The sequence below is a fragment of the Rhipicephalus sanguineus genome, chromosome 8, assembly GCF_013339695.2.
Source record: "Rhipicephalus sanguineus isolate Rsan-2018 chromosome 8, BIME_Rsan_1.4, whole genome shotgun sequence".
Lineage (NCBI taxonomy): Eukaryota > Metazoa > Arthropoda > Arachnida > Ixodida > Ixodidae > Rhipicephalus > Rhipicephalus sanguineus.
Genome location: NC_051183.1, coordinates 140,855,932 through 140,879,709, shown reverse-complemented (window position 1 = coordinate 140,879,709; position 23,778 = coordinate 140,855,932).

Below are 23,778 nucleotides of genomic sequence, written 5' to 3'. Positions count from 1 at the left end.
ATAATGTGGAAAACGCCATGAAACATTTGTCATAAGAAATTTTCGATCTGCGGCGAATATGAAGTTGTATGCAGAAGTGACAACACATGCTACAAACAGTGAGCGCAAGAGCGGTTCGTGTTCGAGTGTGGCAGCTTACTGCGCATGCATGCACTCTGCACGCGTGCGTCACGGCTCAACATTGAACTGAACTGAACTTTATTTCCAACACAAAAAGTTGGGGGTTCCCGAAGCAAAAAAGCTGTTGAAAACAGCTTGAAGGGACATTGCTCACTCGCAGCCACAAAGGCAGTGTCACTTCCCACCATCCAGCTCCTTTTGCTTCATAAGCAGCACAGAATAGAGCGGGGATAGGTAATAATGCACATACTCCAATTTTCAAAACTAATTAAGGCACGCATGATCACATCTGACTCCATACAGCAAAGTGATTGACTCCATAATCGAACTTCAAGGCTCTTCTGCTAGGCTGCGCGACATACCGGTTTTTGTTACTTTTAAACACAATTTCAAGATATAAATCCTGCTCGCAACGCAAAAAGGATGCTGGAATCTGTCACTATATTTCACTGTCTTCTTATTTCTAGCAGGATCTAATCACACATTCTGGCCAGTTGTCGGTCAGTTTAAGGGAGAAATAGGCCCTGGTCGCTTCATAAGCAAGTGCTACGACTGGTTGGCTCTCTTCGGTTGCGTCTGCTGCAGATGCTGGAATGGCCTAATCCTACCCAGAAGGCACTACACACTGTTCGAGAGAGGCAGCGTCTGAAGAGGTTGGTTTGTGGCGGATAGTGGAATCACAAGACACTTCCTCGTAGTTATATTTCCTCCTACTATGCAGTCAGCCCAAGAAATGCCCCGGCGAATGCTACGTAAATCTCCAAAAGGCAGAGCTCTGGTACTTGCACACACGTGATATTTATTTCAGTGTGTTAACTTACATGTATTTGTTAAAGGGAAACTGAAGAGGTTTTAGAATTCAATAAAACATCGTGGTTAGCAAGGACTGGCATTATTGGCAACGATGTCGTATTTTTTTCTGCGGTTTTTGCAGCAGGAGCTTTAGAATACGCGGAAGAAAAGTTTGTGTGGCTCCACCCACGCTAGCGCAATGAAAGTGTGAACATAGAAACCTACATCACCTTCGGTAGCCATTCTGCACTCCAACGGAAGGTTGCACCGCTCACTAGGCACTTTGAGCTGAGCGTCGCTTACGCTCAGCCACGCACAGATGTAACGTTCCGAGAGAGTGCAGGGAACTGCATAGATTTCGTGTTTTTGACGAGCACATTTTGTCGAGACGCGGTCAGCGTGGCTAACTAGCATGGCTGCAAAACGACGGCGAAACCACGTCGACACACCTTCACCCTTCGCTCAGTAGACTTCGTAAGCGGAGTGCTACGTGAGCAAGCATCTCTTGTATCTTCAACCATGGCCTTCGTGACTATCTCATGACGTGCCGTGGCCAGAGCTAATCAAGGAGGCTACGCTTCAGCGTTGCTGCTGTTGCAGATAACGCGGCATACCGAAGTTGACGTCACCGCTTTCGCTCAGCGTTTCATTTAGCCCTTTGGCCACAGCCTTTGTTTTTTGTCAAAAAAGTACTATTTGTGTTTACATATGAGAACTCTCACATCGCTTTTCGAACTCAGCAGGTATCAAACTGTCCTTACGTGCTCCAAAGTCATTTTTAAAAAGTGCTTCAGCTTCTCTTTAAGGAAAACAATTTGTGCAATGACTGTAGTATGTGAGTATACACCTAGAAAAGAAAAGTGATGAGTATCTGAAAATGCAGTGAAGGAATCGGTCAGGCTCTGAAACGTCAAAGTTTTCAAATATTACACTTTTCCATCCCTCTCATTGAATTGCCTCAAAATGGCAGGTATCTGCCTAATGTTCATTCGTGACCAGGAGCATTCCCATAACTTTTTTTCTGTGGGGGAAGAAGGGTAGAGGGTCCAATTCTCTTCATCTATGTTCGTATCTATGTGCATACAATACACATACAAAATTTGAAAATCTGGGCGCGGGGGTTAAACCCCCTCTCAAACCACCTTCCTGGCGATGGCACTGGCCATGGCCTTAATAACAAAGGTACTTGCTTCGACAAAAGAGCATGCCGCAATTAAAGAAGGCTTATTGGTTTGTTGGAGCAAGCTAAACAGAATTATTTTCTGCAACAGAATCTGCACCAATATTAACCAATTGCATGTCTGTCAGGGAAACAACGCTGCATTGTACTGACATGCCTGCTGGGTGGCTGGTACCATGAGCTAATTTTCCAGGTTGTATAGTCGGTGCAGGGCAAGAAGGTACAAAAACACAAATGACAGACTCGTAATGTGCAAATGCCAGCAAACAGTTGTTGTTTTTCTAGCAGTCATGACATCTATGGTGGCTTAATTAGGGTGTTGCATGTTGGCATGGTGATGGCTGTCATGAAAGATCAGTGAATAGCATTGCCTTGGGGCATTCATAGATGATAAATACTTGCTTCAGAGAGTATATAGGGCACTACAAAACCATGTAGCGGAAGCCTCCATCACCTTCACCCAAGCATAGAATCCTCGTTGTCAAGTCATGACCCACAGCTCATAATTGACAGTCTCACGATGCCGAAGCTGCAGTTTCATCACAGATGCCCGAGTAGAATCCAAATCAACAAACTTTTTGCCAGGTGGATGCTTTATTCTCATGTAAATGAAGGTGAGATTGTTTCCGCATTGTGCGAATGTGATGGTATGCAATGCCCACTGATCAAACCAGCAAGCTCAGGCTTAGCTTCCAAATGCATTATGCCTCGAGACACTACGGTGAACAGACACAATGAAAATGATATTACTTCAACCAAAATTTGTCCAAGTTAATGCTTAGTCTGAAAAATTCTGTACATGTTATAGCTTATGTGAGAAGAAACCAAGCTTCCAGTATTCGTTAAAGGGGCCAGAAACCACTTTTTCAAGCAATCACCAAATGACCTCAGTGTCAGAATTTATTGCCCCAGGAAAAGACTGCTGCAAAAATTTCGCGCATCCGTTAAAAATGAGAATAATAAGGATTTGTCACACGCTTTAAGTGCTTTCTCTCTCTCGTACCAATGAGCGCACTGGAAGCTACTCAGAGATATGGCACGAGGGAAAGTAGTTATATCAGTGTAAATCGTTGAGGCATGTGTAATAAAATCTCACAAAGACACGCACGTCAGCTTCCCCTCCATTCTGTTATCTGACAAGCACATTTCTTAGCTATCTGCTAATCGCGCTTGGCCAACTCTGATTTTATGCTTACTTTTTCATTGTTTTTTTTCTTTCCTTTGTTGCTGCAGAATTTTACCTATTTAAAGAAGTACTCACACGAATTTTGAATATTTTTGGGTTGCTGCTCTAAATAAGAACACAGGTGTTGAGAACCCTAAAGAGAGTGTCGTGGTGGCTGGAAATTCATTGAATATATTTGGATTCTGCTGACCGAAAACAGCAATTTCGGTTTCAGTATTGATAGGGCGGCTTTGCAGTGATGTGTCAATACAAGTATGACGCCACAGAAGAACTGCAACTTTCAACATACTAGCAGCAGCTGTGAGGTTCGTCTCAGTCGCATGTGGTTCACGTAAAGGATGAGTTGATTGTCGTTCGAGACTCTGACTGCGATTTCTGCGATTTAGGATGCATGCAGGATGCACATTTTGCAAGCCTAGTGAACTGTGTTGACTCGTAGTCATTATGTCCATTGCGGTGAAGCTGGCTTGCATATGCTGGGCGATGAAAACTTCCATATCAAAGTGAAATATTTTATACGTGTTGTCTGGCTCTGATGTGTGGAGAGCAGTGATAGTGCACATCATGGAAACAAAGAATGTTCCTTTAGGGTGCCTCAAATTGTGTCAGCACTTCTTTAACGTACTCCTTCACACAATAAACCCGAGTTGTAGTCGCGCCTCGTACCGTTCTCTCATCTATGGCCTGTTTTCTTTGTGCTGTAACCAAGAAAGGTGTAAAGGACACGTGCAGCTCCGTGTGGCCATACCTAGCTTTCTTCAGTCTGTTTTTCTGTGCTACTCTCCTATACATTGTCTAATATGCTAAACCTAGGTGGCTTATATACATCTAAACATGTATACTGGCTAATATTAGACGTCTGAAGAACTGAAGAGCTTGTAAATTATTAACAAATTAGTAATGCTTTACATTACCTGGGGCATCGTATTGTGTGAAATTGTGGTGTTGTAAAGGTGTCAAAACATATCATGAAGGAAATGTATGTGAAGCGCCGTGGTTTCTTGAGAAAAGTGTTACTACAGCAGTGCATCATTTATATGGAATGCAAACTTGGTGAGACTTGTCAAAAAATAAATACAAACAGAATAATTAACGCACAATTTTTTTATTTCATGACTGGAAAAATTTGGGCACTAGTTGTATGTGTGATGTTTTGGAACTGGTTCCACTGTGCTGAAGCTGGAAATATGCTGCAGAACAATAATTCAGAAAAGTCCTCGCATTCATTGCTATGCCCCCAAGAGGCTGTGTTGTTATCTCTCACATATTTGACAAAAGCAAAAATGAGGCAACTTTGAACAGTGAATTCTCAAGTTGAACACGAATCCAATAGGTTGGGCAACTGTATTTGTATATAAAATTTCCAGTATTTACATGCTACTGGTTTTTCTGGGGCCACTAGCATGAAGTTATCACTGCAGTGTCAAAAAGTTTGCCACATCTAGCTGTTTTGACAAGAAGAGCATTACAGATGAAGAAAATACTAGGAAGTTTATTATACATGTTGGCTGCAGTTTCCCAGTGTCACATAGGCACAGAGCTTGAAGTTGCAGTTTTACGGGTTTTTATACTTAAATGCACGGTGTCAATTGAAGAATTGATTCCACTGTAGTACGTGACAAGTAATCACTGGCTTTTAATGAAAAGGCTATGCCTGCTAAATTTTACAGTGACTGGACATATTCGAAAGGACACAGTGACAACAAATTTGAAACACCAGATTTACAGTGACAACAAACTCGAAAGGACACAGAGAAAATTGCTGCCCTTAGTGCACAGGTCTGATGCGGGCTGAAAGATTCTAGGACATGTCATTTTCCCACTGTGCTTACTGATTTCATACATAACTCCCCTCAAAAATTTTGGCAGTACCTTTCAGGTAATAACCCTGCAACTGATGGTGTTCCTTTGTATGGTATTATGTGCAGTGAATCCGCGTTAATTGCTGAAGCCTTCAATGAATTCTTTGTCTCAGTTTTTTTCCACGAAATTAAACTGTTCTCTCAAGAACACTCCTGACGCTCTGTGATGACATCATTATTTCAAAGGATGGCATAACTGCTCTATTAAAACTATACACAAAGAAATCCTGTGGGCCTGATGAGATTCCGAATGAATTTCTAGAACGATTTTGCAAATGGGTGTCAAGTTTTCTTGAAAGGATATTCGTTGCTTCATTACAGAACGCCAATTTTCCTAGTGATCGAATGTTGGCTAGAGATTTACCTGTATTTAAATCGGGAAATAAGCTCAACGTTCAAAATTACCACCCTATTTTCATTACGTGCGCAGTTGAACACACATCTAATCTAGTAGTAGGGCACATAGAGGGGAATAATCTTTTTTATGCTAAACAACATGTTTTTTGTCTGCGCTTATCAACCGTTACTCAGTTATTTGAAACGGTCCACTGCATCGCCAAGGCAAATTCACATGACATTCCTGGATCTATCAAAAGCATTTGACCGAGTCCTGCGCAAAAAACCTATTGAAAAACTTTACACATTTCGCATCAATGTATGTATAAATAAATGGATTGAAGCATACCTCAATAGCAGAAAACAATTTGTTGAAATAGCCGTTGAATGTTTATCTACATTGCCTGTGACATCGGGGGTTTCTCAAGGCTTAGTACTGGGACCCATTTTGTTTTTACTGTACAAGAATATTGCAAATCATGTTAATCATAGGGTTGATATGAGATTATGTGCCAACGACTGTCTGCTGTTGTGTCAAAAGTGTCAGTGATCAAATTCTGCTTAATGAATCTCTGAGAATAATATTTGATTGGTGCTCCATGCGGGATATGAACATCAACTTTGATACGTCCACTTGCATAACATTTTAAAGCAAAAAATCTCTCTCAAAGCTTAATTACAGTGTTGATGGCAAGGAAATCAGACACGTGCAAAAATTTACATACCTCAGCGTGACAATCACTGACAGTCTCAATTGGAAGGAACGCATCGATAAGGTCTACGGAGCAGCCCCAACGTGAAACTTAAAGCTCACAAGATGATCATACGCCCAGCTCTGGAATTGGATTGCATTGGAAAAACTTTATTTACGTCCTGCAGGACGCGCCCAGCGCGTAGTTTAATTTCGGATCCTCACCAACAATACCAAATCAATAAAATGGGACGTGTTCAAAAATTCGCAGCAAGATTTATTTACTCGCCTTGTCAACGAACGCAATCCGCAACAGCCCCGATAACAAGGGCACGACTACAAACAATGTCAGGAGGAAAATTGGCCGCCTAAAATTCCTTTATCAGCTGTCAGCCGGTAAATTCAATTTGGACTCACTGTACCTGCTCCTACTTGGAAGAAACCTTGTCGCACCAATCACTGTCATGTATTTTTGCCCTATAACTCGAGAGTTGGTGCGTATAAATATTCATTTCCGGTTCGTACAATAGCTGAATGGAATAGCCTTGGTCCGGCAGTTTTCAGTGGCGTCGATAGCGTGGCTTCTTTTGAACAAAATCTGCAGTGGTACCTTTCCTGAGTTACAATTACCATAGGCGTATCTACAGGAGGGGCGCTAGCCCCCCTCCACTGAGAAAAGGTAGGGGGGCGGAGCCCCCCTCTTTCGGTTGTGGTCACTGTCGGCTGCACGCTGGCAAAGCACCGACTGAGACGAAGTTTTCCTTCAACACAGCAATCACGTAATTATATAATGAAATTGGTCCTACGCTTCTGCTGTGACGATTGCCCTCCGCGTCTCACGACCACGCACTCTAGGCTCTCTGCGGTGGAGGCCGCTTCTGCGTCACTTTCATGCCTTGCGCTCCAGCAGTGCATAACAGGCTACCGCTGAACAGGGGATCTATAACATTAGATCAGTCTATCATGCTTTTATTGTGCTCTGTCTGGCCTGGAATTTAAATCATCGGCGATGCGAATACGGTCGGAAGCCATTAAACGTTTCATGGAGTGATGAAACCTTCCTGTTTCAGGAAATTCATTTTCTTTAAGCGAAAAGGAATAGCATCACTGCTGCTCTATGGCCAAGCCGATGTGAGTCTATGAGTGTGCAGAAGTGTAGAGTGTTTTAGTTTAGTTGAACTGGAAGCGATAAAAAAGGTTTCCACTTTAGTCTCTAATCAACCTGCTGAGCCTTGCTATCATATGCACATATGTTAGCCTGCAGCGATCGCGGCAGCTTGAAACAAGGCGCCGAATACGGCAGTGGACTCGAGCACATTGGGAAGCTCAGCTTTCAAGCTTGCCCCGCAACTTGATCTACCAGACCAGGGAGATGGTCAAGGTCCACGGTTTTCTGGACTAAGGAGGCTGAATTAACAGCCGTGCTAGTTGGTATTGACTCATATTGAATTGACTTTTACAGCGCAAAATAAAACACGGACGACAAATTAGTAAACTAAGCGCCACTTATTTCTGTCTTCCTCTTTTTCAGCAAGGATGAGAATAAAATTTTGTGTAATTATCTTTGAAATTTTTGGCAACTCTCTGCTTGCCAGAAATATAGAAGCCGTCTATGGCCATTACATGCATCTCTGCAGTGTTACCCACCAATAATTATACTACTAGAGTATATGTTGTACAGAAGACCACGAAAAAAAGCACTTCTTACAATAGTAGAGCATTGGCCAAGGTTAGTGCTCAGCAAAACATTGTCTGTTCTTCTCAATGCAGCATTGTATCTGAAGTTCACTGCACTCGTTCTGAGATATAGCAAGCATGCGAAACAATGACACCATTGTGAATGCTTTGATGACAAGAGCTCATGTTTTGGATGATGCCTTGCATATATGCAAGGCTTCAGATATTTTACAGTTGGTGGGCATGAGCTTTCTCATTTCCAAGAATGAGAAATGTTTGCCAAGACAGAAACATCTTTTCATGCAACTTGCTCAGTTATCAGTCTGAAGCCATGCAAAAATGTCAGTACAACACCTGCTTTAAAGCACACTTTATGACAAGTAACTAAGGGTGTGTGAATAATGAAATTTAGAACCGAATCAAACATGAATACAAATTGAATACCATTCGAATAGTTTTCGAATAGCGAGGCAACCATTTTCAAAACAGACCTAGAATTTTACAACTTTTTTCTTTCAAACAAATATTTACAAACTAACATTCCCATTACATTTAACCGCACTTAACCATCAAAAGATACCAAAACTACGTGAACTGAGGTAAGCTCGTATACAGTAGCGACTAAAGCATTCTAGGTGTTCTTAACTGCATAGATAAGTACGAGAGTTACTTCAATATTCGAGGTGGTTTTTTGTCACAAACTTTTAAATAATACCAAGGCCTAAAAGTTTAGTGCTTCATGAATGAACATCACGAATCTCATGAGAATGCTAGTAGATTAAGAACTTATTTGTTTCAGCGGCACTGGAGTGTCCAGCAAAAAATTCTTAATCCGGTGATTAGTAAATCTTCTATAGGCCCGTAAAAGCTTGAACTACATGCCTCTTGGTAGTTCACTAATTAAAAAAAAGAACAATGATCGTTCACTCTTCCGATGTGTTGTTACGTTGAGGTTTTCCCATCAGTGCTGATTATTCGAAACCTATTTGAAAAATATTCGTTATTTCGAATATGTGCTTCTCACTGATCCCATTAATGGGTGGCAATCGCCAGGTGGAGTCCAAGGGCTGACGTATCGACCTCCCGAAACGCACCACGAAAGCACGAACACCTTTAGGGGTGGTCCTTTCAGTGCGCCAGTGAACGCCGGTTGTGGACCGAAGACCGAGTCAGAGCCGAGAGTTCATAGCACAAACAAAACATTCTGAGTTAAGGCAGTACAAACATCACACAAACATGTACACTCGGCTGGTAACGATCACAACACAACTCGCAATACTCTCTGACAGTGTTACAACAGGAAAAAACAACAAATCATGGCACAAATGCTATCTTGTGCATTACAACCTATTCAAGAACACTTAAAGTCTTGAATACTCACAAAACGAGTCCAGTCTGCAATTCTTGAAACGTAACTTGAATGCTTCACTTCCACGAAACACTCATGCAAACTCCAGTGCTGGTCCATCATCGTTCCCTTTCATCGTCAACCCCGAATGCTTCTCTTCCAGGAAACACTCGTCAAAACTCTCGCAGCTCCCACAGCGTCATCACTCGATTCTTCCAGATCAACTGACCGCACTACATCATCACACACGTCTTCTTCTTTGGCCGACCGAACGAGTGTCACTTCAAAAACATAGCTTCACCATCTCCGGACTGTCGCTGCATGCTTTTATTTCCTCGCACTTGGATTCCAGAAGCCTCCGGTATCTTCTTCGACGTGCAGCACAGGGGAAGGTAGTGAAAGGGCTAGATTTCTCTCGCAGGTTCCAAGCACGGTGGCGCCACTCGGCACAGCGTTATGCTTTTCTTTTTGATTATTCGGACCCTTTCTAGGAGTTTGATGTCAGCAGCCGTCTCGAAGAAGCGAGATGTTCCGCCGGTTGCGCTTTGAAGACGTGATCGTTCTTGGCGCCTTGAATTTTGCCGTCTTTTGATGTTTGTTTTTTTGTTGCGCACGCTTGATGGGGGGGGGGAACTGCTGGCGTCGTGATTTTATGCTGTAGTCAGAAAGCAGTGGCGCGCGCTGCATTAAGCACTCGTTTGTGACAGGGCTATGCAATTCGCTATTCGAAGTTTTCGAATATTTGCACACCCCTACAAATAACTCAACACTATTCAATTCCACCAATTAATCACATATCTGGTGCATCAGGGCATTCTTTAGTCCCTTGCTACCATGTTCGGCATGGGGCACAAGAAAGCTTTTTGTACGTTGTTCAGTTCTATGTACAGGCAGCTTTTCAGAATGTCTGTTGGTTTATGAACTTGGAGTGGGGCCTTTGCTGATAAAAAGCAGGGCTTGATGTGCTCAGGAAAGTGACCGTTGTCCAAAAAAAGCACCTCTCGGCACAGCAGCAAGCGAATGCGGCCTGCAGCCAACAACACATGGACAACTTTCTCTATGCGAAAGAAGCCTTTTGATGTCTGCATAAATGTGCTGTGACTTTTCGTTGGCTTCTTGTAGGGTGTGCTGTGGTACACTTGCTTCCTAAAAATGAACCTCTCGTAGCACTCTACGTCACTGCAACTGTAGCCTGCACCACTCAGAGCTCGCACTTCTGAAGCACTCAAAGCAGCATGCTTGTTCAACCCAAGTAATGTTGCGCCATCTTCTTCCACTGTATTTTGTATATGTGGGTGACCAAGAAAGCACTCGCAAACTGCTCTCTCCTCTTCCAAGATATCGGAAGTGCTGATGAAGTGCTCTAAATGTTTTGCCATGACCACTCGCTCAACAATTTGATGGGGCAAGCCATGGGCAGCAGTAACGGATTTCACGAGTCGCCCATTCCCACACTCAAATGCAAAGGCAGAATGTGCCCACAGCGGCCCCAAGTGCCGAACACTGTCTGCCAGGTGATAAAGTTGGTGGACGTTGAAAGTGGCTGCTGTCACACCATAAAGTGACTCGCAGCGTGCAGCAAATGTTGACAGAAGGCGCTCTGAAAAGCAGAAAATACAGCAGTCAGTAACGTGGCGTCTTGGGCGTGTTGGTATGTCATACTGAAGTTTATAGTGCACGAAAAAACACGGACAAAGGAAGACGTGACAGACACAGGTGCTTACTTGCAACAATGTTTATTTTGAAAACAGGGAACCACACATAGAGGCAACATCGCTTTTCACCATCATCATTACACGCACTTTGCAAATTCAACTATCTTTACGTAGATAGGCTAACTCCTTACAGGAGAGGGCAATCGACGGTTTGGAAATACGTTTATCTTCCAGCCTATCAATCAACTCAGCGTTGATAATTTCGTGGGTTAGCTGACCTCGGCTGGTATTGACAATTGAACATTCCTGAAAGATGGGCATGCACGTGGTATGAACATTGTTGCTTGCACTGGCACCTGAATTGCTGCAGTGCCTGCAGTGGGCATCCAGGAACCCACCCCTTTTTTTCTTCACGTTGTAGTGGTGCTCCTTCAAACACTCGTTAACGCACCGTCTACTTTGACCCACATAATTCTTGCCACATGTTAATGGAATCTGTTGATGGAAACTAACCAGACCTGCCTCATTGGAGAAGCAGGGGTGCAAAAAGAAGCATAAAAATAGGTTTGTAGAATGTGCTGATGCAGTAGTGTACAAGCTTCCATTAACATGTGGCAAGAATTATGTGGGTCAACGTATACGGTGTGTTAACGAGCGTTTGAAGGAGCACCACTACAATGAGAAGGAAAAAAGGGGCGGGTTCCTCAATGCCCACTGCAGGCACTGCAGTAATTCAGGTACCAGTGCAAGTAACAATGTTCATACCACGTGCATGCCCATTTTTCAGGAATGTTCAATTGTCAATACCAGCCGAGGTCACCTAACCCGCGAAATTATCGAGGCCGATTTGATTGATAGGCTGGAAGATAATGTATTTCTAACCGTCGATTGTCCTCTCCTGTAAGGAGTTAGCCTATCTACGTAAAGATAGTTGAATTTGCATGTAATGATGATGGTGAAAGTTGAAGTGCATGTAATGATGATGGTGAAAAGCGATGTTGACTATATATGTGGTTCCCTGTTTTCGAAATAAACATTGTTGCAAGTTAGCGCCTGTGTGTGTCACGTCTTCCTTTGTCCATGTTTTTTCGTGCGCTATAATCTTCAGTACAGCAGTCAGACTTGTGAATCTTTGATATACAAATATCTTGAAACGACAGCCACATGTGGTGGTTAGCTCGTATTCTGAATTAATATTTTTTGACACCGCATTAGTAAATATCGACATAGCTGCTAATGGAAAAGATGAAAAAAGACAACAAGATTTTCTTCAAGAAACAATACTTGCAAGATATTACATGGATATCTATATTCATCGGGTACTTTACCTGCATAGTCTATCTGCTGGGCCAATATTTCTTCTGTGAGCAGAATGTGAACAGCCTCTGACAGATTTGCCAGGTGGCGCCAGTATTCTTGGGGGATTAGGCCATCGAGGCATGGCAGGGCATAGAAAAGAAGCCAATGCTTCCATTCTGAAGCCTTGCAATGAACCCTGTCATCAATGCGACGGGGCAAGCGCGTGATGCAGTGGGGAGGCTGAATGCTTAGCAGGCGGCTATTAAATTCTCTCACAGATGACGGGCTGCCTGCATACATAAAATGACACAGTTATTTTTATGCATATTGTTTAAATAAAAAAAAACGTGTCTCTTTACCTGTGTAGATGTAAACCACAAGATTATATCATCCATTGCGCTATGTACAAATGAGAACAATGAAGTGCGTTAAATATGCTTGCAATATTCATACTTATTGTAATCTATAGTTGAAAGAACAACTTTGCGGTCATTATTTTGGTCCAACATGACAATTTCACCATTCCAGTCATATGTATAGAGACCTGCATGATGTGAGTGCTGCCTTGGTATTCTGTTTGTTGTATCAATTGTATGAAACACTGCAGCATGTCTGCACGAGAGCAGCTCTCGCTTAGAAATATGGCAGATAACAGTGATGGCAGCCAGCAGTGTTGAAAGAGTATAGCATTTGTGAGCTAGTGCTCAGGGCTACTTATTGCTATCAATAGAGTAGGCGAATAGTGTGAAGGACAAATTATGTCTCATGAAGAGGTACCACTTCATCGGGTTTCTATTTCTGCTTTCTATTTGCTTACTTTTTAATTTTCTGAACACTTCTATCACAAGCACAGTGCTCCTACAGCATAAATTTGCCACTCCCTTATGCTGTCAAGATAGTGCTATATTTTTCCTTTAGGTTCAGTCATTATAACCCAGCTAATTCAGAGCTAAAACCATCAGATACATTAATGTAGAAATTTCTGCTCATCACATACATTCATTGCATGCCACTTAATATTCCTTGAGGATACTACTAAAGCAAAGTGGTTTACTGGTCAACTTTTCTCCTTTCATAAATAAAATGTATTCTTCAGTTTTCCCTTATCTTACTCATTTGTTTTCTTCATGTCTTGTTGTACTGCTAAATATTGTTCCTGTTTTGCTTTTTATCATCTAACTATTCTATGACATGTTTATTACAACTATCATTGAACTTGCAACATTCTGCTATGATTGGATTACCACTGAGCTTGTTTTGTAACAAACCTTTACTTCACACACAGGTTGCCTTTACTTCACTACTATGGTTGTTTGATACAAAGTTATGTCTTGCTTAAAGGGCCCCTAAACCACCAAGAGGTCGAAATTTAGTTGTGGTTTTGCAGTTGTGCATGAATCTACAATGAACATTAAGCAGTGAGAATTATTCGAAACGGCGCCGTAATAGCCGAGTTACATGCTTTTGATGATATACTAGAAGCCCTCGCTCCTTTCGCTCTTTCCTTCGTTCGTCGGCTCGTCTCCCTTCCTGGACAATTGTTCCTCCTCACCGTGCAAGGAGGGAGAGCGGCGAGCGCACGCACCTGTGAGCGGACATGTTGACGTCATGCCGAAAACATGCTGACTTCACGGGGGGTTGAACACTGCTGGAGAGGAGAAGGGACTGTTTCTTGGAAGTTGTAGGGTGCCCGCGGCTCGTAGCGCTGCCGTGTTTCGCATTGTTGATTGTGACGGCATTCTGAACATGATGCGGGCTTACTTGAAATGTTAAAAAAATTAGTGGAGGTGGTTCAGGGGCCCTTTAAACATCACATGTAAATGAAGGATGAAATAAAATCTAAAATGTACATACCTACATAGAACCTTTCTGAACAGCAAGTAGTACTGAACAAGACTTCAGTGATCTGCCTTGTCACCCCCAGCAGAACGCAGTGCATGTATTCTGCACTGACTCCCTTGACAAGGTTGAAACCTGAAAAAGATTATATTAAACACATATATTAATTGTTCAGGAGAACTGATAATGATGCTCCTACCAAAAGCCATCTAACCTGCATCACAGGCATTGAGGTGACATGCCAGGGTGCATACACATTATTAATTCTACGTCGCTGCAGCTAGTTCTATAACAGATATAAATGAAGGAAGAGATTACATCTTTCTTGGCTCAGCTAACTTTTGCATAGCGATGCGCTTATGGTAGGGTAACAAAGACCGCATTATGAACCAACTAGCCTCATGCGTCGCGTTGCTAACTTTTGCAATACTTAATATATTTGTATACTTTGTTGGATATGGTACCTTAAGGGGTGTTGAATTTTGCCTTAGTTGCAGCCCTTTGTAAGGATGCAGTGCTGTAGTTTTCTCTCTTGCCTGTGTCATTGTGTGTTTTCTTGTGCTATTCCACAATGTGTTCATACCAGCTAGCTTGACTTTTTTTTTGTAGTGAAGCTTGTCTTACTGTCCCATACTGATGGTGCCTATATAAGCTGTGGATGCATATAAATTGCATAAACTACCATTTTTAGTGGTGACGGTGCTAGGAAAAAATTTTGGTATATCTATCATGCTGTACAAGGTTATGACTGAAGGAAACAAGATGACTTAACTACAAATAACACCCCCTATACTTTCCTTGGCATTATGTCTATTAGTTCTCATTAATATTGTGTCGTGCAAGGTTATGTAGCATATGCCAGTTTGCCAGAATAAATTATTGACATTGTAAAGCCCCTAGTTTTGGTATGATGTCATACATTCTATTTAAACATTCATTAGGGAAGAAAAGGTGTGCCAATACACACAAAAGAACTACACTAGAAATGCCACTTCTCTTCACTTGTATCTGTGTTCGCATGCCCTACCACTTTCAACAATGCATTCTTAGAAACTCTGAACCTTGTGTTGTCCTGAAGGAATGCTCTGAGACCATACCAATAAGGATACCCTAACAGACCTACATGTTCTGTGCAGACCTACGTGATATCCTAACAGATCCGTGCAGGACACCAGGGTCAACTATAGCTAAACATTGATTAGTGTCATTAGTGGTTACAAGCATAACAAATGATATCTGAAGGTCCAAATAATTATGGCATGGTCTATGTTTACAGTATTTAGTTTATCAAGAAGCAGTGCATGTGTCACCAACACCTCCTATAAAAACTATGCCTGGAACGTAAGCTGCGAACACGATGCCCAACCCTCGGATTGTACCTTTCCCTCCGGTACACTCTAGGCGAGTGCCTCCGAGGGTCGCCCCTTAGAAACATGCAAAGCTCTCACAGTTGCCTCTGAGCAGCTGCCAAGGTTATGTCATGAGAATAAGTGGTACAGTTGTGAGCGCTTTCCAACAGTGTACGCTAGTTATGTGCACAAGGAGGCATGGCCTCCGAGATTGCGCACTGGCAGGAGGCTCCTCATAGGAAAGAGAGCGACATTCCAGGCATAGCTTTTTTAGGAGGCGTTGGGTTCAATCTGTCAAACGGTTTGTAAACATTGAGGCACTTAGACTACGATAAAAGCAACCTAAACTGGCATTCACGTACTTAGCGAAGAGGATGACTTGACTAATAAGAAATTTAACAGTATATGTGCAGCACACCTGTGAAGTTATTCGAAAATGCACCTACAGAGTATAAAGGCTAGACAAAGTGTTTCGCATGCTGATTTAATTCATAAAGCACCAGGATTAAATTTAAAACTAGTGTGTGTATTCCATAACTCCTCTGTATAAATAGATACATCTAGATAAATACCCTTAGTGAAAACTTCCATTTGAGTATAAGCCGAAAACTACATCGAGTGAACTTTAAATTGCAGTACCTTGCGATAATATCAACATAACCTATGACGCTCTCCCTTTGGCTTCTGCTCGGACAACTGATATCACTGACTGCAGCCCTCTCTCACACTGAATTCCGCAAAACAAAGGGCTACTCTACTTCAATATGTTCATCTGCACTTACCATTAAGGCTCATTAAAGCTGATGGCCCCTTTATGCCATTCACGGTAGTTTTTATAGTCTGTGCTATGAGCATGTCTCTTAGAACTTGGCTATGTGTCCTTGCCTCTGCTGGTGGACCTTCATAGCGCATGCCACTTAAAAATAAAGAAATGCAAAACTTTCTTGCACATTTTTGCAAAGCCACTGCACTAAGCAAAATATATTTGGTGACAATCAAACATTCAAAAGTAGTCCTGCCTACAAAATTTGACTACCTTTATATTGCACTTCCATACTACCTGTATGGAAGTGCAAACATTTATGAAGGTCGCCATTCCACTTGCACCTCACATAGCCATGGTAGTTCAAAAACCACCTGTGAAGCTGTCACGAGTAGCTACATAATGCAGCTTGCCTTTATGGCTACATGAAGGTGCAGTAATTTGAAACTTATCTGCACAAAGGCAGGCTTGTGAACTCAAAAATCACATCTCTTTCACATGGGCTCTTGGCCACAGTCTGCATTCCTTTCTTGCAGAGATGTTCACAACACCATGGCGAAAAATCTAAATTTCTTTACCATGACACGTAAATGAACAGACACATTTTAGTGGCGCATCTGCTGATACATTATTCTGGTGTGAAAAAGGTAGTATAGTGTTCTACATTCATTGGCTATCACAGAGCAAAGCCAAAATGTGCTGCAGCTTATTACATGGTTTCCTGAAAAATAATGCTGACAGGCTTGGCAGAAGCTACTTTCCATAACAAATAACCAGTAGTAATGGCATAAAATGTAGCATTTACTGCAGAAATAAAACAACAAAGCAGAATCCCTGCATTTCCATCTTCCTGACGTCGTCCTTATGTTGGCGTATTCTTTCTGGGAAGTACTTGCTCTCGCCTATGTAGCTAGCTGGGCATTGTGAACATGGCACCTTGTAAACTACGCCCTGGTGTTGTTCCCTCGGGGGTCGATCCTTCGGCCGCGGTAGCAGGCGGACGAGCGTCGACGCTGGCTTGTGTATCACCGTGACCCCTTCTTTTCTGAGAATTCTGGCGAGTTCTTCGCTGATGCCCGGGTGAATGATCAAGAGCTTGAGCAAAGCTCCTGAAGCAATGATGGTTACACCGTGAAATCTTCAGTGGTTTCGCCCAGCAGTAATCAAAGCGACAGCCCAGTACATCATCAAAGACGTGACAAACACTGTATATGTTTATACAAGAAATTTTATTAATCGTAAGCGGTAGCTAGACGCGGCTTCCGTTCCCCCTTCATTATGACGGCTTTATGGTCGGTGAAGTAATGGATTGGTGATGGATCGTAGTGGGATGTTTGCAAAGACGAAGTAGTGGGCTGTTTGCAAAGGATCGGTGATGTGTCGTAGGGAGATACTGCCGGTTACGCCTTACGCCGGGCGCGTGACAAGGTTAGACTAAGAATAAAAAGAACATGCACAGGGCGAGCGCGAACTGACAACTGTCACAGTTTTTCCTTCAACAAGCCCTTACGGTGCTCGGCCGCTAACCCGAAGGTCGTGGGTTCGATCCCGGGCGTGGCGGTCGCTTTTTGATGGAGGCGAAATGCTGGAGGTTTGTGTACTGTACGACATCAGTGCACGTTAGAGCATACCATATGTTAGAAATTTGCGGAGCGCTCCAATACGGCGTCTCTCATGATAATATCCTATTTAGGAACGTTCAACCCCAGATAATATTGCCACAATTTTGGCTCTTCTATCTAGCAGCTCACTCATTCCGCAAGCGCGGCCACTACAGCGAGTCAAGTGGCCTTCGTGCTGTCTATAGATTCAACGGAACCTTTTGGGTGTAAGCGCAAGCCGTACTACCCTACTGAGAAAACCTATATGGCATCATACCGGACCCATATGTTTTCATATCGGACCCATATAGCGCTATATAGGACCCATACCGGACCCATATAGCGCTATATAGGACCCATGCAGGACCCATATAGTGCTATATAGGACCAACGTAGGACCTATAAACGCCCCATATAGTGCTATAAAGGACCAATGTAGGACGTATTAAGACCCTTACAGTGCTATATAGGACACAAATCGGAACTATAAATGATCCGTATGGTGGTGCGCAGGGCCCAGAAGACCGAATATAGGACCACGACATAGACCCACAATGTTTTCTGGAGGACCTATATAGGATTTATTGTTATTATACCAAATATGTAGGGCCTGAGTAAGACTCCATTGGTACTGAAGTGCATAAAATGACCAGAATTTAGTTTCTCAGCTCTATACCTATTCATGAAGTCATGATTTTAATTTATTAATTTATTATTTATCAATTAACCATTAAATAAGTATTAATTATACGACATGCAAATATATATGCTAAAGTGTATTATAGAGATATAAGTGGTACACCATGGTTATAAAACATCGAGGGGACCACGCAAAACCATCGCTTGTTTTCTGGGAGAATGGCACAACTCACCACGGGGGATCGGCCGCGAAATGTGCGGCAGTATAATTTGTTAAAGGACCCCTGACACCAAAATTTAAACGTCGAGATGTTTGTGTTATTTGACCTTCCTGTATACGGGGCACATCTGACCGATTATTAATGACGAATGTAAGCGTGAGTGCTCATTTGAGTTGGCTGCACCTTGCGACATCCTGGTATGACGTAAATAGAGGGCCCGCGTGACGTTCCACGAGTAAATCAATGTATTGTGGACGTCACAGAAGGTTTGCGGGGCGCACACAATACGACAACTTGCACACCAGGCGAGGCCTATTGTTCTGCACCCCTCTCGCTCTGTTGTCGGGCTGCTCTCCAGGTAGTTTTCGTGAGGGGACACACGCTTAACAGGTCTAACCCATACACCCACATACTTTCAATCTCTACCGCGCGCGGGGCCCCTATTTGAAAACCGCGCTTTCAACGTCACCACAGCTTGAGTGCATGTGGTTTTTGACGATCCCCCGCATGTGGCGCTAGTTTCTTGTGGTTTTTAGGCGGGCGTTTTGAAGTGACGCTAAAATGGTCACAATTAACTACGCTAGAATTAGTTATACCATACGCTAGAGCATTTACGATTCATTTAACTTAGAGATTTAACTTAGAAAACCAGACACAAAGCTACAAATTACAGTAAAAAAGTGACGAACAAAAATTTTGCGGCCAGGGGTCCTTTAAAAAAAAAGAGAAATCAGGGTGAGAGGAAATGCGATGTGGTAATATTGGTTTTTTTAATGCTACTTACACTAATGTTACTCGAACTAATGTTAAATAATTGAAATAATTAATCAATATAGATAAATAAATAAATGAATGATAATATTTTAGATGTACAATAATTGGTAAACTAAGAATATGGTTGAGTAAAGTTGCAAGGCGGGCTTGTGGCTTGTGCTGCCATAGTTATTCTACCTTTGTGCTACCATAGTTATCCAAAAATAATAATCTGGGAGGGATGTGGCGCTTTGCCTTGCCCAAGAACTGGGTACAGACTGTCTGGAATCCCGCGGAGCGACCCTTCATTTCTTGAAGAAAGATCAAATTGATATTTTAAAAAATGACAGCAAAGCAATTAATCGTCGCAGGTGTGAGCGAACAATTATTGTCAACTTTAAAAAAAAATCAAATCCATCGCGCATCTTCTTTGCTAAAAACAAGTCCAAAAATGCCTGCGCATAAAGACGAAACTGAAACCGCGTTGGCACTAGCCTCTTGTCAGTGGGGTCGGCTATAGTGTCATTGCCACCACGTCATCGCGATGAAGTCGACAGCGCAGGATGATTCCATGCGTGTGTGCTCGTCGTATTTGTTGTGAATTGCAAGTGGTGATGTGCCGCTGTTATTATGCACGCTAACGTCAACAGAAAGTGGCTTTACACGCTGAAGTAGCTGCGTCGCGTCTTTTTGACGTGCTCGAGGCCTTTGACTGCAAGTGCCGCTAGGAAATGAGATCTTCAGCTGTATGTCGACCAGGACAAATTTTCCACTGGCCGAGAACGTGAAAATATCTCCCGATCTCGAATACCACCTGGTCGGCTAGCTGAATCTACTCCGTGTAGATCGAGCTTGTTTGGGTAACGAGCCTGGGATACTCCTGCGATCGAGGCCTATCTAAAAGTGACATTAAAGCCAGGAAATTTGGATCACAGAAGAAGATGAACTGCCAGGAGAATAAATTTTCAATTGTGTAATGGGATACTGTACCTAGCTCACTGTTTTCTTTCGTTTTTTTCTGATGGTCAACCCAGTGGCACGTAAGGTTTTACTTTGCCCCTGCAAATATTTGCTTGGCATTAGATACGAGTGAAAAAAGCAAACTTGCACGCGTTACAGAAAATAAGTAACCAAGTAAAATTACTTTCAAATATGATTGATTACAGCAGTCAGTTACAGCCCCAGAAAAGTAACTGAGCAATTACAGAGATATAATCGATTACTTTCGCGTTACTTTCCTTGAAAATTTTATTGCCATAATACAATAACACGCTACTCAAACTACAACGAACTATTGTTATTGCATGATAGGGAAAAGGCTGGAGGCCTAATGTGGTATCTGTGATAAAATGTTACACGATAACTTTCAACAGGAGCTGTTTTTTCACAGTTGTCGCTCATTCTTCCACGTTTCCTCGTTAAAAGGTCAGCTGCTGCACTGAAGACTCTCCATGCATGTGCTGTAGGGAAGGGTGATATTATAATGTAGGAACACTTCGTGCACCAGCTTGTAGTTGTGCAGTGCCTCAATCCTATTGTGAAGTGAAACGATGTGCTGCTAGATGAACTGAGACGAATGACACAAGAACACGAAACGGACAAGGACCTTGCGCAATACTAAACGTGGAAGCACTAGGAAACATTATTTGAATGCTAGTGTCCATATTCTATATGAAGCATCACGTTTGGCTGTTGCTGGCGCGCGGGTAAGGCGTTGCAAGTAAGGACGAGAGAAACGGGAAAAAATTACGCCATCTCCCGCTAAAGGGGACCATGAGGCGATGCGAAGCCGGAGCACTTGCACGATCGCGTTCCGTTGGCGTTCGTTGGGCATGCTACCGACCTCGTGTCGTGGAACGCGAAGAGGGACGCTACGCGCGTCGTGTCTTCCATCTAGCCTGGCCGTTAATTCTCACAGGGAGAGCGGGGAACGCGGTCGACAGGCGGGCGAGAGGGGGGGGCAGCGTAGGAGAGGAGAGAGAAGGGGAGGGGACGCGCATGCACTCGAGCTCATCGCGGCGTTGCGCAGGAGACAATTTCGGCATGTCTAGCCAATGCCACCTAGAATTCTAGAGGGCGCTGGTTTAGCCCGCGTTTCAGAGGAAGAGTGGAAAGGGGGATGGGAGAGGGAAAGTGGAGAGGGAAAGTGGAAAGGAAAAGTGGAGAGGGAAAGTGGAGAGGGGAAAGGGAGAGGGTGAGTGGAGAGGGGAGAGGGGTAGAGGGGAAGGGGAATGGTGAGGGGAAGTGGAGAGGAGGTATGTGGAGAGGGTATGCGCATGCGCAGTGAGGGTGGTCACGCCGCACACCACCACCACTACCACCGCCGGATTGAGCTCGACCTTAAGATACTTCGCATCTAATAGCCTCTGTAAACACCCGTCCTGTCTTGTCTGACAGGATGGGTGTCCCCACAGGGTGGTCGCATGTTTTTTGGGATGAGAACTGCCATAGAAGAATAAGTTAATCCTTTATGTTGAAAAAAAATGTAATTGATTACCAGTAATCTAATACCAGAAAATGTAATTAAATCACCTAGAATATTACAGTTTGAAAAAAGGAATCAAATATATTACAAAATTACAACATAATGTAATTGATTACAAGTAGTTACTTGTAATGTGTTATGTACAGCTCAGAAAAAAAAAACGGTTTTCTCCTCGGGCAGTATTGGAGAGTCGGACAATGCGGCGTCGGCGTAGAATTTCGACTTCTGGCAAAGTATTTAATATGTTATATCTATGGGGGTATTGCCAGGACGAAAGCGATTCGTCGTAAGATGCCAGTCGTTGCTAAACCGGGGAATATATAAGTGAGAGTCCATTGTATATGTTTGATACCTACCAAAGTCTTTCAGTTGGATTGAACAGAGTTTTGCACATGTTCAAACAGATTAGGTAATTTATGCAATCTACACAGCAAGCAGATTTATGAAATTGTGTATGCACCACCAATAATTTCTAAAAGTGTTAATGTGAAGGAGTATGTCAGACTCAATGGTGACTTACGAATGAAGGATCTGTGGATTGTCTCCAGACAAGTAGAATAGCTTTGAGCCTGCCCTTGCTTTGGATATCTTGGTATTGGTGTCAGGGCGCAATTACCATTATATTTCTTGGAGCAATTCATATCGCATTTTCACTAGTTTAAATATTCAAGCATTTATAAATAAAGCTTAAGTCCTCATAGCAATTAACTTCCCAATATATGAGCCACACTAAAAAAGATCAAAGACAAACTCGGTTATGAAGTATAAAGAAAACAGTTTTGTTTATTTGTACGTATGCATTGCTCAATTCCCCATGAGTTAGATTCAGGACAAACATATACTCCGAAAAGATAGTTCACAAAACAGCGAGGACAAACATTGATGGAGTGTAAGCCAAGAAAAAACTGGCCGTAGCTTCCATAAAATCCTGAGAAAGCATGCCCCTCCCCTCTTCAGGAGATTTCGAATATGTGCTTCCTTCTCCCCTCCCACCATTTTCGCTGTTTCATCCACTGTTTTGATTTGCCCGACGAGGGACGAATGAAAATAGTGAATGCATGCATATTCAATAAAGCATTGCATTAGAAGCATGGGTGTGCATTCTTTATTTTTAGCGGCTCTTCTACCATCATGTTGAATTATGATCCATAACTAAGCAAGCGCCCCCCTCTGAATCTTGTCGGATTATGCTTCACTGCAGGGGGCACTTCCTCGGGATTTTACGCTAGTTGTGGTTTTCTGGTAATTACCATAAAACCAAGGATTTGAGATCAAATAGACGTATATGCAGATCTGGCAGCAATGCAATGGAGAAACCTCATGTACTTGATTTATTTGTTGAAACAGTCACCACATGATGAGACAAGAGTTTCGGTTACACTGCTGCCACGTACAAAAATAACAAGTAACAAGGCCATCAAAGCGGGCAACACTGCTCGTTTTTCTCTACTTTTTCTACTTCAGATTCTCTCTTGCCCCCTCTTCTGCATCACTTCTGTGATGTTCTTAAAAAATGTTACTCATGGCAGCAAACTCCAGCTGTCTATAATTTGTGCTGCTCAGTCTCATGTGCATCTTGCTGCGGATAGCTTTCCAACCTCAAAGGACCCCAGAATTCTTGGTCTGCTTGCTGGTAGACCTTTCCAAACAAGCAAAACACCTAGCAGTCCTTCATATGGTGTATTTGGTGTCACTTGTCAAAATGAAGCTTCATGGCTTTTTTCTATTTATATCTCCCATCAGATGTTTTGCAATGCTGAGTACTAAGTGCTGTCCTGTCTGCAATCCCAAGCTCTTTCTCGCCAGTTAACATTGGAACCCCATCATAGGCAGCAAAATATGGGCTGTACCCAGGGCTACTTGTATGCATTCTCTTGCGATAAGTCATGGCCAATTCTAAACAATTCTAGCCACTTTTAACGGCTGTACACATAGAGACAAATTGCTAAAAATCATGTATCCTCTCTCGGCCAATCCATTTG